The sequence below is a fragment of the Ptychodera flava genome, chromosome 15, assembly GCF_041260155.1.
Source record: "Ptychodera flava strain L36383 chromosome 15, AS_Pfla_20210202, whole genome shotgun sequence".
In the NCBI taxonomy this organism is placed as follows: Eukaryota; Metazoa; Hemichordata; class Enteropneusta; family Ptychoderidae; genus Ptychodera; species Ptychodera flava.
Window position 1 is genome coordinate 21,565,793 of NC_091942.1, and position 12,303 is coordinate 21,578,095.

The window sequence follows — 12,303 nt, forward strand, 5'->3', positions numbered from 1 at the left end:
TCTGTATGTATAGTTGGGGTTACTGTTGTTTGTGTGCGTGAGGTCAAATATAAGTATGAATTCGGCACTATTTCGCCAAATGTCAACAACTTTAAAACTGAAATACACAACAGTTAGGTCATTATGACAGTTGTCAAAGCACATTTACGTAATAACTTCTTGTCTTGTTGACTACAATTAAGGCCATCGTACCTTATTTTTCCCGCATCACAAAGCGACACCTCGTTTCTTTACAACATCTGATTTACGACGTTTTTATCTCCATTTTCAAAATGACCGACAAGGCGCTATATTATTTCGGAGTGAGATTTCAACCACTCCTTGTTTACGAAGTCCTTGATGTAAAGCAAACTCCGTCTTCTCAGAAATGTTTAGTTAGTCGGTCCCTCTCTGAGAGGGACGTGGTTTTGTAAAAGTTAAGCTTACATTTGGCCGACGTCATCGTGCAATTGGATTATATATCGGATCATTCCTCTGATTTATTGATTTGTAATAAATGCAGAGTGATATATCACAGAGTCGGCAGATTGAATATAGTTAACGAAATTTTGAAAGTGCTCGTGGTACATGCATGTAGTTGAAAGATTTGAAACTTCTTTTGTCTCCCTGTCTCCAATACAATGTACGTTTCATTCAGAACGATATATAATTGGCCTTGCATGGAACCGTCTTTCCTGTAAAGTATGCATACTTCGTAGTGGCTTATGGTTAGGTACAGCAGGACGGGGTACAGAGCAGAGAAACCCTGTGAGTGTGAATCCCATTGTTTATTGATCACATATTTACAGGGGCTGTCCGCCATGTACCACACCAGAAGCCATTAAGCGGTGCCCTTTACATGTCAGATGGAGAAATGCATTGTAGGCTTCCATAAACATAACAAAACATAAAATAATAATAATACTCACAACCGCAGACAGGTATTCGGAAAGACAATCAAGACCCCAAAACTACAGGGAGTCCTAAAATGCGATAGCGTGTCAGAAGAAACCCCAATACGAGTCAGTTTTGTAGTGTACGACTCTTTGCACTTCCGCCATCGGTCAGTGGGTTAACGCCAAATGGTCACGTGATAATGTCCGAGGTCGTCTTATTGCATGTGGATGGACCGGGTTCTACCAAGTCGAGTAGGTTTATAGGTAAACCCTTTGTATCTAGGGCACTTATTTACGGCACGAGTGTTCAAATATAGGTCCGTGTTTCACCATTGCTTTTAGGCTGCATTCAAAAACACCTGTCGAGGGGCTGGAGGTTGACGGGGGATTTGAAAATATTAATAGCATGTTTGGGCTGTTTCTGTTAGGGATTTCGGGAAACTAAAAAACAAAACTATGTCTGATTGATAAGGAAAAGTCACAAAAAATAAATCGTGTACGAAAATGTAGAGTTTAACTTTGAAAGAATACCTTGCAATCTTTAGAAACAAACGCTTTAACGCCAGGTTTCAAGTGGATGACATTTGAAAATAAATAATTCTATCTACTTCTTTAACTACAATTGGCTATTCATAATTAAAAGGGAGAATAGCTTTCATGTTTATTTCGATATAGTTTGGTTATAATTGTTCAGAGTGCTCTATTATTGTTTGTCAAGAAACATTTTACTACAAATACATATAAATATACAGATATACCAAGTTTTGTCGGGGAGGAGCTGGAATGTTTAATAGATTACCCCTCAACTACCGTAAGAAGTTAATTAATTGTTTTTGGTAAAATTCCAATATCATGTTTGTTGTTCACACCTCTACTTTGAAACATCTTATTCTAATCAGCTAACTCCATTTAAAGCTGTAATTTGATCTAATTTGTTGCGGTTTTCTTTTGTGTATCTACGGCAGTTTGTTCTACTCCCTGAAGCGTGATGTAAAGTCCACATTTTCGCTTATCAATACAGCCATATGTGTACAGTCAGCATCGTTATTATTAAAATTGAATTTAAATCAGGACAAGAATTCATTTGTTATCAATAACAATGATTATGGTCTTTACTAGTAATTTTCAAAACAGAATATTTGTTATTCTAACTTGCTATCGGGAGTACAATAAAAAACTGCAGTCGACACACAGAATAAATCGTACTGAAATATTGGCCAAGAGGGATAGCTAATATCCCTTTATATACAATTACTAGAAGTAAACCCGTGCTATGCATGGGTGTCATGAGAGAGTGGCAGTCATTCAATACTTTCTTTCATTCGATTATTTCCTGTATATTATGATGAAGGAAATATGTCCACTGCTTTTAAATTTACATTGTCAGCAGTAGCATTTGTTGCTGCCAGGATAGCTCTATACCTACATTCACACCATGATCAGTCACATCTATTACACTTGGAAAAACGTTATGTATCAAGGAAGAAATAAGAGTCACTGTAATCATCATCATACATTTGGAAGTAAACGTCAGTAGGTATCTGAATTTATGGTCTGTCATTGTGTTGATATTCTTTTTCACAACCATTTCTAACACAAAGAAGAAATTCTTCAAACTTTGACTTTGAGATTGGTGATACGCCACGAATACGCATATCGATCTTCAACTTAAAAATGCGGAAATGGGTACGGAGCAACGACTTTTGAATGCAACTATCAACGATGTCTGCTTGTAAGCCATGGCTAATGACTAATAGGTAGAACCTTCGTAAAATCTCCTCCCATCAAAACGACGTCACCCTCTGACATCTGATCTGCAAACATGATATAACAAAATGTTCTGTGGACACATTCCATCACATGCTTATGGATCATTGATCATTAGTGCTTCATCCCATATGACAATCGATATTTCACAAATGAACTTGGCAAGTGTACTGCAAAATGTTTTGTGTGCTATTTTCAAGTATTGGTTTGGTATTTTAAACCTGTAGTGTGTTGTTGTCTCTCCATCAAGCAGTTCAGCTACTATGCCAGATGATGCTACTAACCCAATGTGTTGTGTTGACCTAACACGGGCCAATATAGTATTGTAAAGAAACGTTTTCCCATTTCACCAGGACCATCAAGAACTTATAGAAGAGTTCTGATTAATGATTCACAAGGGGACTGAATGACTTGCATAACAGCGTTTTAACTAAATTTAAGCTGTAAGCCCATTGCCGGGGCCCAAGCAAGCATAAGCAAATTTGTTATATCAAGGTCAAAGGTCATCATTGTCTCATGACATGCAGATGATAAAATTTGCTCCCATGCTTATCCAAGTCCGACAAAAATGAGATCTCTAGCTTTATTTGCAAGCCAATAATTAGATATGCACGTATTGAAAAAGTTACAGGATATGGTGTCATTAGGTTTTCCTTCCCATGTACGCAGTAGCACTTATATGTGAATGCAATTGCCATCGTAGTAAAAGGTCGATAAAGGGTCCTTAAAAGACCATCCTGGTCACAGGACCCTTTTTTTCAAACAACTTGGCTACCGTCATTCCTTTGTACCAAAATCAGACCTCTAGCTCAACTGGCTAGCTCAGAATTAGATATGCGCATAATTAATGTAGAGCAGGATATGGCAACATACGGTCCACATCCCACCGAATAAGAAGGGTGTAGCACTCTAGGTTATGGATTTATAGGCCTGTTTGTGAAATCGGAGCCAGAGGTCATCCTGGTCACGTGACATATTGTCAAACAACTTTGCTCCTGATCCCTATATGTACCAAAAATCAGACCTTCAGCTCTATAGGGTACGTCAGAATAAGATATGATCATAATTAATTAGGTAGAGGATGCGGCACTGTAAGGTCCCTACTCTACCAAATATGAAGGGTAGAGCAGTTTTGGTACTGATTTATAGGTATATGTGTGAATTTGAGGTCAAATGAGAAATTCAATGTCAATTAAAATATTATTTACACGGACTGTGACACGCCGGAGGAGAGTAACTGTTTTTGCAAATGTAAAACGGGGAGGGACACCTGTTTTCTGGCAAACAATTTTGAAGGGTCACTATATTTCGCGCAGCGTTATTTTGAAAATCAGCGCCCTGCTGCAATGTATTTCCAGTTCCTTATAGAGAGACTTTGTATATGCAGCATATTATATGCTATATTTGTTCACAAAAACTTTCCCCTTCATATCACGACTCACCAGCAACACACGTTTTCTCTGGACAGATTGCACTAACAGGCCAAGTGCTTGATATTTATGCAGCCATCGGTACAAAAGACCGAGGTCGTGATGTTGTCATAAATACAACAGCAATATTTTAAAAAAGACATCAACTGCCACGTGTAGGCTTTTTAAAATAGAGCGCCCGCGAGACATATTAAATCTCAACTCAAAAATTTAATACAACGATAAAATATATAGGTCCAGTACATCTATGATTACATGTTGTGAAGATAGCTTGTTTAAGAGTTTAATAACATCGGGAACAATAACACCACCTTATAATAATAATAATCAATATTAGTATTATATAGAAATAATAACGCGAATAATAATAGGTTCAATTTCCGTGAAATTTTCACCATATGGGTATTTTGGGTCGAAAAGACCAAATATGATATCGAATTCACTGCCCCATGTTTCCATGGTAACCATTTTAGGGGTTGGAAATTTCAGTTTTTCTAATATCCCATGAAAAGTTACTTTGATTGATATGAAAATTATCTAGCAGGGGGAGTTCAGGTCAGAGAACACAAAACCACACTTATTTTAATGTTTCGAGTTGCCATGGTAACTATTTCCAGAACAATGTCATATTATGGCAAATTTCTGTGCCCAGTTTGGTTTGACTGCATTTATCTAGCTCGTCCAAAGTGACGGACGCATCTTTCAACCTTTCAGCTTGGTGAAAAACACATTTATTGATTCGCCAAAGGCCTGTGGATTCGCTTATTTTTGCACAAGTGCTACATGGACGTAGGAAAAACTTCGACTCACCCCAACCCTGTCGATTGTTGAATACAACCACGGTCCATGATGAGAGTTCCTGAATCAAAAACTGTAGCCGTGCTCGAATACAAATATCTTCTCATTAAATTACGTCATTCTTGATATACAAGAGTTAGCATTCCAAAGTCTGTCACCCTGTTTTTTCAAAGTTTGAAGAAGAGCAGCATTTCCATCTGAATGATTGAACGACGTGAAACACAAAATTCCATCGCATATGTTCCGGCAATATGTACAGTAGAAATACGCTGCAGTTAGTAAGCTTATAAGCTTGTACTCCACAAAATGGCCACAGGCGGCGTGAACTTTCTGAAAGGATTTCCTAAACGTCCTACTTTGTACCTTAGACACTTACATGTGATATCCTGAAAAGTATTCTCTGCAGTTATTCCAATTTCTGTCAACATTCCATCATTTTTAAAGGTCAACGACACGATAGCACGAGATCGGAGATGTTCTACTGTCACGCGCACGCACTCTCAATTGCGCATGCTCTGGGATTCGCATCGCGTCTCTGAAGGGCACGCGCGTGTTCCAACAGAGAAGAACGTGAATCGCATCAGGCAGGGTCTCTGCCAGACTACACACACCTCTTTTTCACAATTCCCACACAGCTTTAATGAACTGTTATTAGATTTCTATGTGATACTTATAGCCCCTAAACTTGTAATAATAATAATAATAATAATAATAATAATAATAATAATAATAAATATTTCCAAAATTTACTGCTTGGGAGGGCTAGTCAGTGTTCGCTGGAATAATGCACTAGGCATGTCCATGCTAAATAGGTACATGCAGACTGCAAGATCTGTGTGTCCTTTGTGCATATTGAAGCAGCAGTGCAACATTTGTTGTGATCGTGATATCTTTCTTAGGTGTCTGGGTGTCTTAGGTTGTGTACGTTGTGTACTGTATTTCCTGTACGTGCTAAATGAACGTGGTTTTTAACGGCAAAGCTTTCAAACGCGCATTTAATTTTGAAAATACTTATCATGTTATTACTCGATTGCCAAATTATTGCAAAACCAATGTTAGATATAAAAATCATGATGAAACCGATTAGCAATCATTTTTATATTTGTAAATTATTACAATTGATGACAAAAGCATGACAATACGGGGAAATAATGATAAGAAAGTGATTAAGTCATCGTAAATTAAGAAGTACAAGTTAATAATTTACAACTATCCGTATTTTCTATCCTGGGTCGGTAACACTGCTGGTGGACAGAATTGTCCCGAGGTTATCGTTCGCCCAGTTAAAGCGATGAAATTCGTTTCTTCGCTTCGATAAAGTGTGTATGTGCGATGTATGATAGTGAGCATGCGTGCGTGAGTGCTTCACGAACTCTACAACGTGTTGAAAGGTCTCAGTCAGAAAAATGTAACAACTTAGCCGGCTATTGAACCACTCTTTTTTGGGAGTGGAGATTTAGCCGACTGGTTCTGTCTCAGGCCTCTCAGCTAGGCGACTGATGCCGTATGTTGTGGGTTCGAATCCGATTGAAAACTATCCGTATTTTCTATCCTGGGTCGGTAACACTGCTGGTGGACAGAATTGTCCCCGAGGTTATCGTTCGCCCAGTTAAAGCGATGAAATTCGTTTCTTCGCTTCGATAAAGTGTGTATGTGCGATGTATGATAGTGAGCATGCGTGCGTGAGTGCTTCACGAACTCTACAACGTGTTGAAAGGTCTCAGTCAGAAAAATGTAACAACTTAGCCGGCTATTGAACCACTCTTTTTGGGAGTGGAGATTTAGCCGACTGGTTCTGTCTCAGGCCTCTCAGCTAGGCGACTGATGCCGTATGTTGTGGGTTCGAATCCGATTGAAAACTATCCGTATTTACAAACTCATGGTTAAAAAAAATAATGAATAATTACTAAAATCTTTAATATAAAAGCATGGAAGTAACGATTCAATAAACAATAAAATTATGGAATACAACAAAAACAAAATTATGATAATGACTCTTAGCAGTTATTCAATCCGTACCTTAATTTAGTAACAGGACAAAACACTTAACAATTGTTGATATTACGTTAGAACCGGAGTTCTCTTCTGATCCCTTCCATGGTCATTGGGAAAATAAACAGACAGGTATTTACAATGATAGAGCTCTCTGACCTCTTCAAAATCAGTCATAGATATAGCAGCAGTGATTCTTAGATGAACACAGTAGTAAATAACTCAAAGTCATGTTTGCAGGTAACTTAAAAAAAAATAGCAGGACTAATAGTCGCGTTTGCCACCCAGTTAATATATCCAATAACTTCACTAATAATGGTATGTATTTGCAGTTCCGTTTTCAGTTTTCAGTTTTAGTTCAAAAGAGTACATCACTATGAAATAGACAACAATTGAATCTCACTTTCCATCGCAATGATTATTTAGAATATCAAATTTGAAATCTGATAAACGATATTATACTTAATGGAAACTACTTCAGTGTTTTGGTCCAATTTAGTCCTGATTTACAGTGGCCATACCAAAACAATAGCTTCAGTTCATTTATAACTGTATTCATTTCTTACGTATTTTCATTCATTTTTATTCATTTCTTGGGATTTATCTGAACTACATAGTCGAAAAGCCTACACATGATTCCGTGACTGAAACAGGTTCAAAACACTTATACAAATTGAGCTCCCTGTAACGCACTACTCCATGAGCATAAGGAAAAAATGGCGTAAAATGTACAACAATTTTAAGTGAAATAACAACAATGAAACATATGAAAAACATGTCTTTGTACATCTGCATTTACTTCAAAAACCGTGGACTTTCCATGTACAAGCGTTTTGAGGATCAAATAAAACCACAAAATTTGTCCCAATACCATTTCTGTTATTGCCTGTTAAAATTACGCGTTGAAGTGAGACTCCGTAAAACCTGGAAAATTAAAATCACGCAAACGTTTTTTGGTAGACATACATTAAATATTCGGAGGAGTTTTATGTTGGCTTCAAATTTCTTTTGAGAAGCCTCCTGAAATTCCTCAATATCCCAAAAGTAAAACAGAACACCCCACCGTCTTGGAATGCATTCCTGGGCCTTAAATTGAAAGATACAATTTTGGTTATCCTTTTCTTTTGCTTCTGTTTTCTTTGCAAGTTAGACTGTTATGGTCGAATTCTCTTCTGGAAGAGTTCATTGTAATAGGGAAGAGCAGCTTCAATCTGTAACTGTCCTTGGTGCGGCACTTCAGAAACGTCAATCGGTTGGTTGTTATGAAGATTTGGTTTGAAATGTGTACTTTTGACAGCTTGGCCGTAGCATACATCTCGAAAATCTGTTTGTTTCCAAATCGTGTGCCAATATTCGAGATCGTTTTCTTTCCAATTTATGTAACTATCACAATTTATGTAACTATCACAAATACCGACTGCTTCGCAGTATTTACGGATTATTTTCTCTGGATGGTTGGCGAGATCGCCTGCGTCGATGATGATACTTTTCTGTTTCAGTGTATCAGTGACGTAGTTGTGAAGGTCGTAGACTTGTTTCGCTCCGCCACTTGATGGCATCAATTCAAGAGGTGCATCGAAGGCAATGTAAGTCTTACAGAAACTAGCGATGCTTCGCCTCGGGTCTCGAATCAAGAATGTATGAATGTAGTCTTTAGGCAGACGGCTGAACTTTCCATCCAAACAATACGCCAAATCCTTACATAGCATGACGTCTTTTCCGGGACAATCAGACTCAAGTGTTTTAATCACATCTTTAAAAAATATCCTGGAACCCTCGTCTCATCACCCGGAAAAACCCTGTCTTCTCCAAAGTGATATGCAAGGGTGTAAAACTCATGGAATACTTTAGTTTCCTGTCTACTCGCCAAGGACAATTCAAAGACGGTAGATAGTGAACGGGGATAGGCCCATAACATAACACGCCTTGGGTGTAAATTCGCCATCACGACCAATTTCACCAAATGACAAACTCTCTGTAAAAGTGGAATGAAATAACATCCATGGCTAAGTATATTTTTGGGTTAATGAGCATGTACGAAAATGTATATCACAAATTACCATCTTCAGACAGTGTTGATTTATCAGCATTGATGTGTAGCTTTTCTGTACGTACGTACTTATGTATGTATGTATGTATGTATGTATGTATGTATGTATGTATGTGTGTGTGTGTCTGTATGTATGGACGGAGGGATAGATGGATGGATGGATGGATATACGTATGGATGGATGGATTGATGGATGGATGGCTGGAACATGTGTATATGTGCTTGTATGCATGCCTGCCCGTCTCTGTCTCTAACTATCTGCTTTTACATACGTATCCCATATGGTCGTTGCAAAGAAAGTAAATGTATCAAAGTAGTGGTATATACGTCTGTATGTATAGTTGGGGTTACTGTTGTTTGTGTGCGTGAGGTCAAATATAAGTATGAATTCGGCACTATTTCGCCAAATGTCAACAACTTTAAAACTGAAATACACAACAGTTAGGTCATTATGACAGTTGTCAAAGCACATTTACGTAATAACTTCTTGTCTTGTTGACTACAATTAAGGCCATCGCACCTTATTTTTCCCGCATCACAAAGCGACACCTCGTTTCTCTACAACATCTGATTTACGACGTTTTTATCTCCATTTTCAAAATGACCGACAAGGCGCTATATTATTTCGGAGTGAGATTTCAACTACTCCTTGTTTACGAAGTCCTTGATTTAAAGCAAACTCCGTCTTCTTAGAAATGTTTAGTTAGTCAGTCCCTCTCTGAGAGGGACCGTGGTTTTGTAAAAGTTAAGCTTACATTTGGCCGACGTCATCGTGCAATTGGATTATATATCGGATCATTCCTCTGATTTATTGATTTGTAATAAATGCAGAGTGATATATCACAGAGTCGGCAGATTGAATATAGTTAACGAAATTTTGAAAGTGCTCGTGGTACCATGCATGTAGTTGAACGATTTGAAACTTCTTTTGTCTCCCTGTCTCCAATACAATGTACGTTTCATTCAGAACGATATATAATTGGCCTTACATGGAACCGTCTTTCCTATGGCTTGTGGTTAGGTACAGCAGGACGGGGTACAGAGCAGAGAAACCCTGTGAGTGTGAATCCCATTGTTTATTGATCACATATTTACAGGGGCTGTCCGCCATGTACCACACCAGAAGCCATTAAGCGGTGCCCTTTACATGTCAGATGGAGAAATGCATTGGGGGCTTCGATAAACATAACAAAACATAAAATAATAATAATACTCACAACCGCAGACAGGTATTCGGAAAGACAATCAAGACCCCAAAACTACAGGGAGTCCTAAAATGCGATAGCGTGTCAGAAGAAACCCCAATACGAGTCGGTTTTGTAGTGTACGACTCTTTGCACTTCCGCCATCGGTCCGTGGGTTAACGCCAAATGGTCACGTGATAATGTCCGAGGTCGTCTTATTTGCATGTGGATGGACCGGGTACTACCAAGTCGAGTAGGTTTATAGGTAAACCCTTGGTATCTAGGGCACTTATTTACGGCACGAGTGTTCAAATATAGGAGTGTTTCACCATTGTTTTAGGCTGCATTCAAAAACACCTGTCGAGGGGCTGGAGGTTGACGGGGGATTTGAAAATATTAATTGCATGTTGGGGCTGTTTCTGTTAGGGATTTCGGGAAACTAAAAAACAAAACTATGTCTGATAGATAAGGAAAAGTCACAAAAAATAAATCGTGTACGAAAATATAGAGTTTAACTTTGAAAGAATACCTTGCAACCTTTAGAAACAAACGCTTTAACGCCAGGTTTCAAGTGGATGACATTTGAAAATAAATAATTCTATCTACTTCTTTAACTACAATTGGCTATTCATAATTAAAAGGGAGAATAGCTGTCATGTTTATTTCGATATAGTTTGGTTATAATTGTTCAGAGTGCTCTATTATTGTTTGTCAAGAAACATTTTACTACAAATACATATAAATATACAGATATACCAAGTTTTGTCGGGGAGGAGCTGGAATATTTAATAGATTACCCCTCAACTACCGTAAGAAGTTAATTAATTGTTTTTGGTAAAATTCCAATATCATGTTTGTTGTTCACACCTCTACTTTGAAACATCCTATTCTAATCACCTAACTCCATTTAAAGCTGTAATTTTGATCTAATTTGTTGCGGTTTTCTTTTGTGTATCTACGGCAGTTTGCACTACTCCCTGAAGCGTGATGTAAAGTCAACATTTTCGCTTATCAATACAGCCATATGTGTACAGTCAGCATTGTTATTATTAAAATTGAATTTAAATCAGGACAAGAATTCATTTGTTATCAATAACAATGATTATGGTCTTTACTAGTAATTTTCAAAACAGAATATTTGTTATTCTAACTTGCTATCGGGAGTACAATAAAAAACTGCAGTCGACACACAGAATAAATCGTACTGAAAATTGGCCAAAAGGGATAGCTTATGTCCCCTTTCCACAATTACTAGAAGTAAACCCGTGCTATGCATGGGTATCATGAGAGAGTGGCAATCATTCAATTTTTTCTTTCATTCGATATGATGAAGGAAATATGTCCACTGCTTTTAAATTTACATTGTCAGCAGTAGCATTTGTTGCTGCCAGGATAGCTCTATACCTACATTCACACCATGATCAGTCAAATCTATTACACTTGGAAAAACTTTATGTATCAAGGAAGAAATACGAGTCACTGTAATCATCATCACACATTTGGAGGCAAACGTCGGTAGATATCTGAATTTATGGTCTGTCATGGTGTTGATATTTCTTTTCACAACAATTTCCCACACAAAGAGGAAATCTTTCAAAGTGTGACTGTGAGGTTGATGATTCGCCACGAATACGCATATCGATCTTTAACTTAAAAAATGCAAAAATGGGTCAAGAACAATAAACATCTTATCTAAACACATGATATAACAAAATGTTCTGTATTCCTATTTTAAACCTGGAGTGTGTTGTTCTCCCTCAATCAAGCAGTTCAGCTGCTATGCCAGATGATGCTACAACTAGCCCAATGTGTTGTGTTGACCTAACACGGGCCAATGTGGTATTGTAAAGAAACGTTTTCCCATTTTCGCTAGGATCATTAAGAACTTATAGAAGAGTTAATGATTAATGATTCACAAGGGGTCTCAATGGCTTGCATGACAGCATTGTTCACTAAATTAAAGCTGTAAGCCCCATTTCCGGAGCCCAAGCAGACATGAGCAAATTTGTTATATCAAGGTCAAAGGTCATCATGGTCTCATGACATGTAGATGATAAAATTTGCTCCCATACTTATCCAAGTCCGGCAAAAATCAGATCTCTAGCTTTATTTGCAAGCCAATAATTAGATATACACGTATTAAAAAAGTTGCAGCATATGGTTTAATTAGGTTCTCAATCCCATCTACGCAGTAACACTTAATGTGA

At 37.7% G+C, this 12,303-nt stretch overlaps 1 long non-coding RNA gene across 1 annotated transcript; it reads right to left on the minus strand.

Annotated features, from left to right (window-relative positions):
- Positions 1-7,416: 7,416 nt before the first annotated feature.
- LOC139152372 (uncharacterized) lies at positions 7,417-10,266 on the minus strand. The gene is made up of 2 exons (XR_011556613.1): positions 10,130-10,266; positions 7,417-8,837 (listed from the first exon to the last, which is right to left on the minus strand). It is a non-coding gene; the product is annotated as an uncharacterized lncRNA (long non-coding RNA).
- Positions 10,267-12,303: the final 2,037 nt, after the last annotated feature.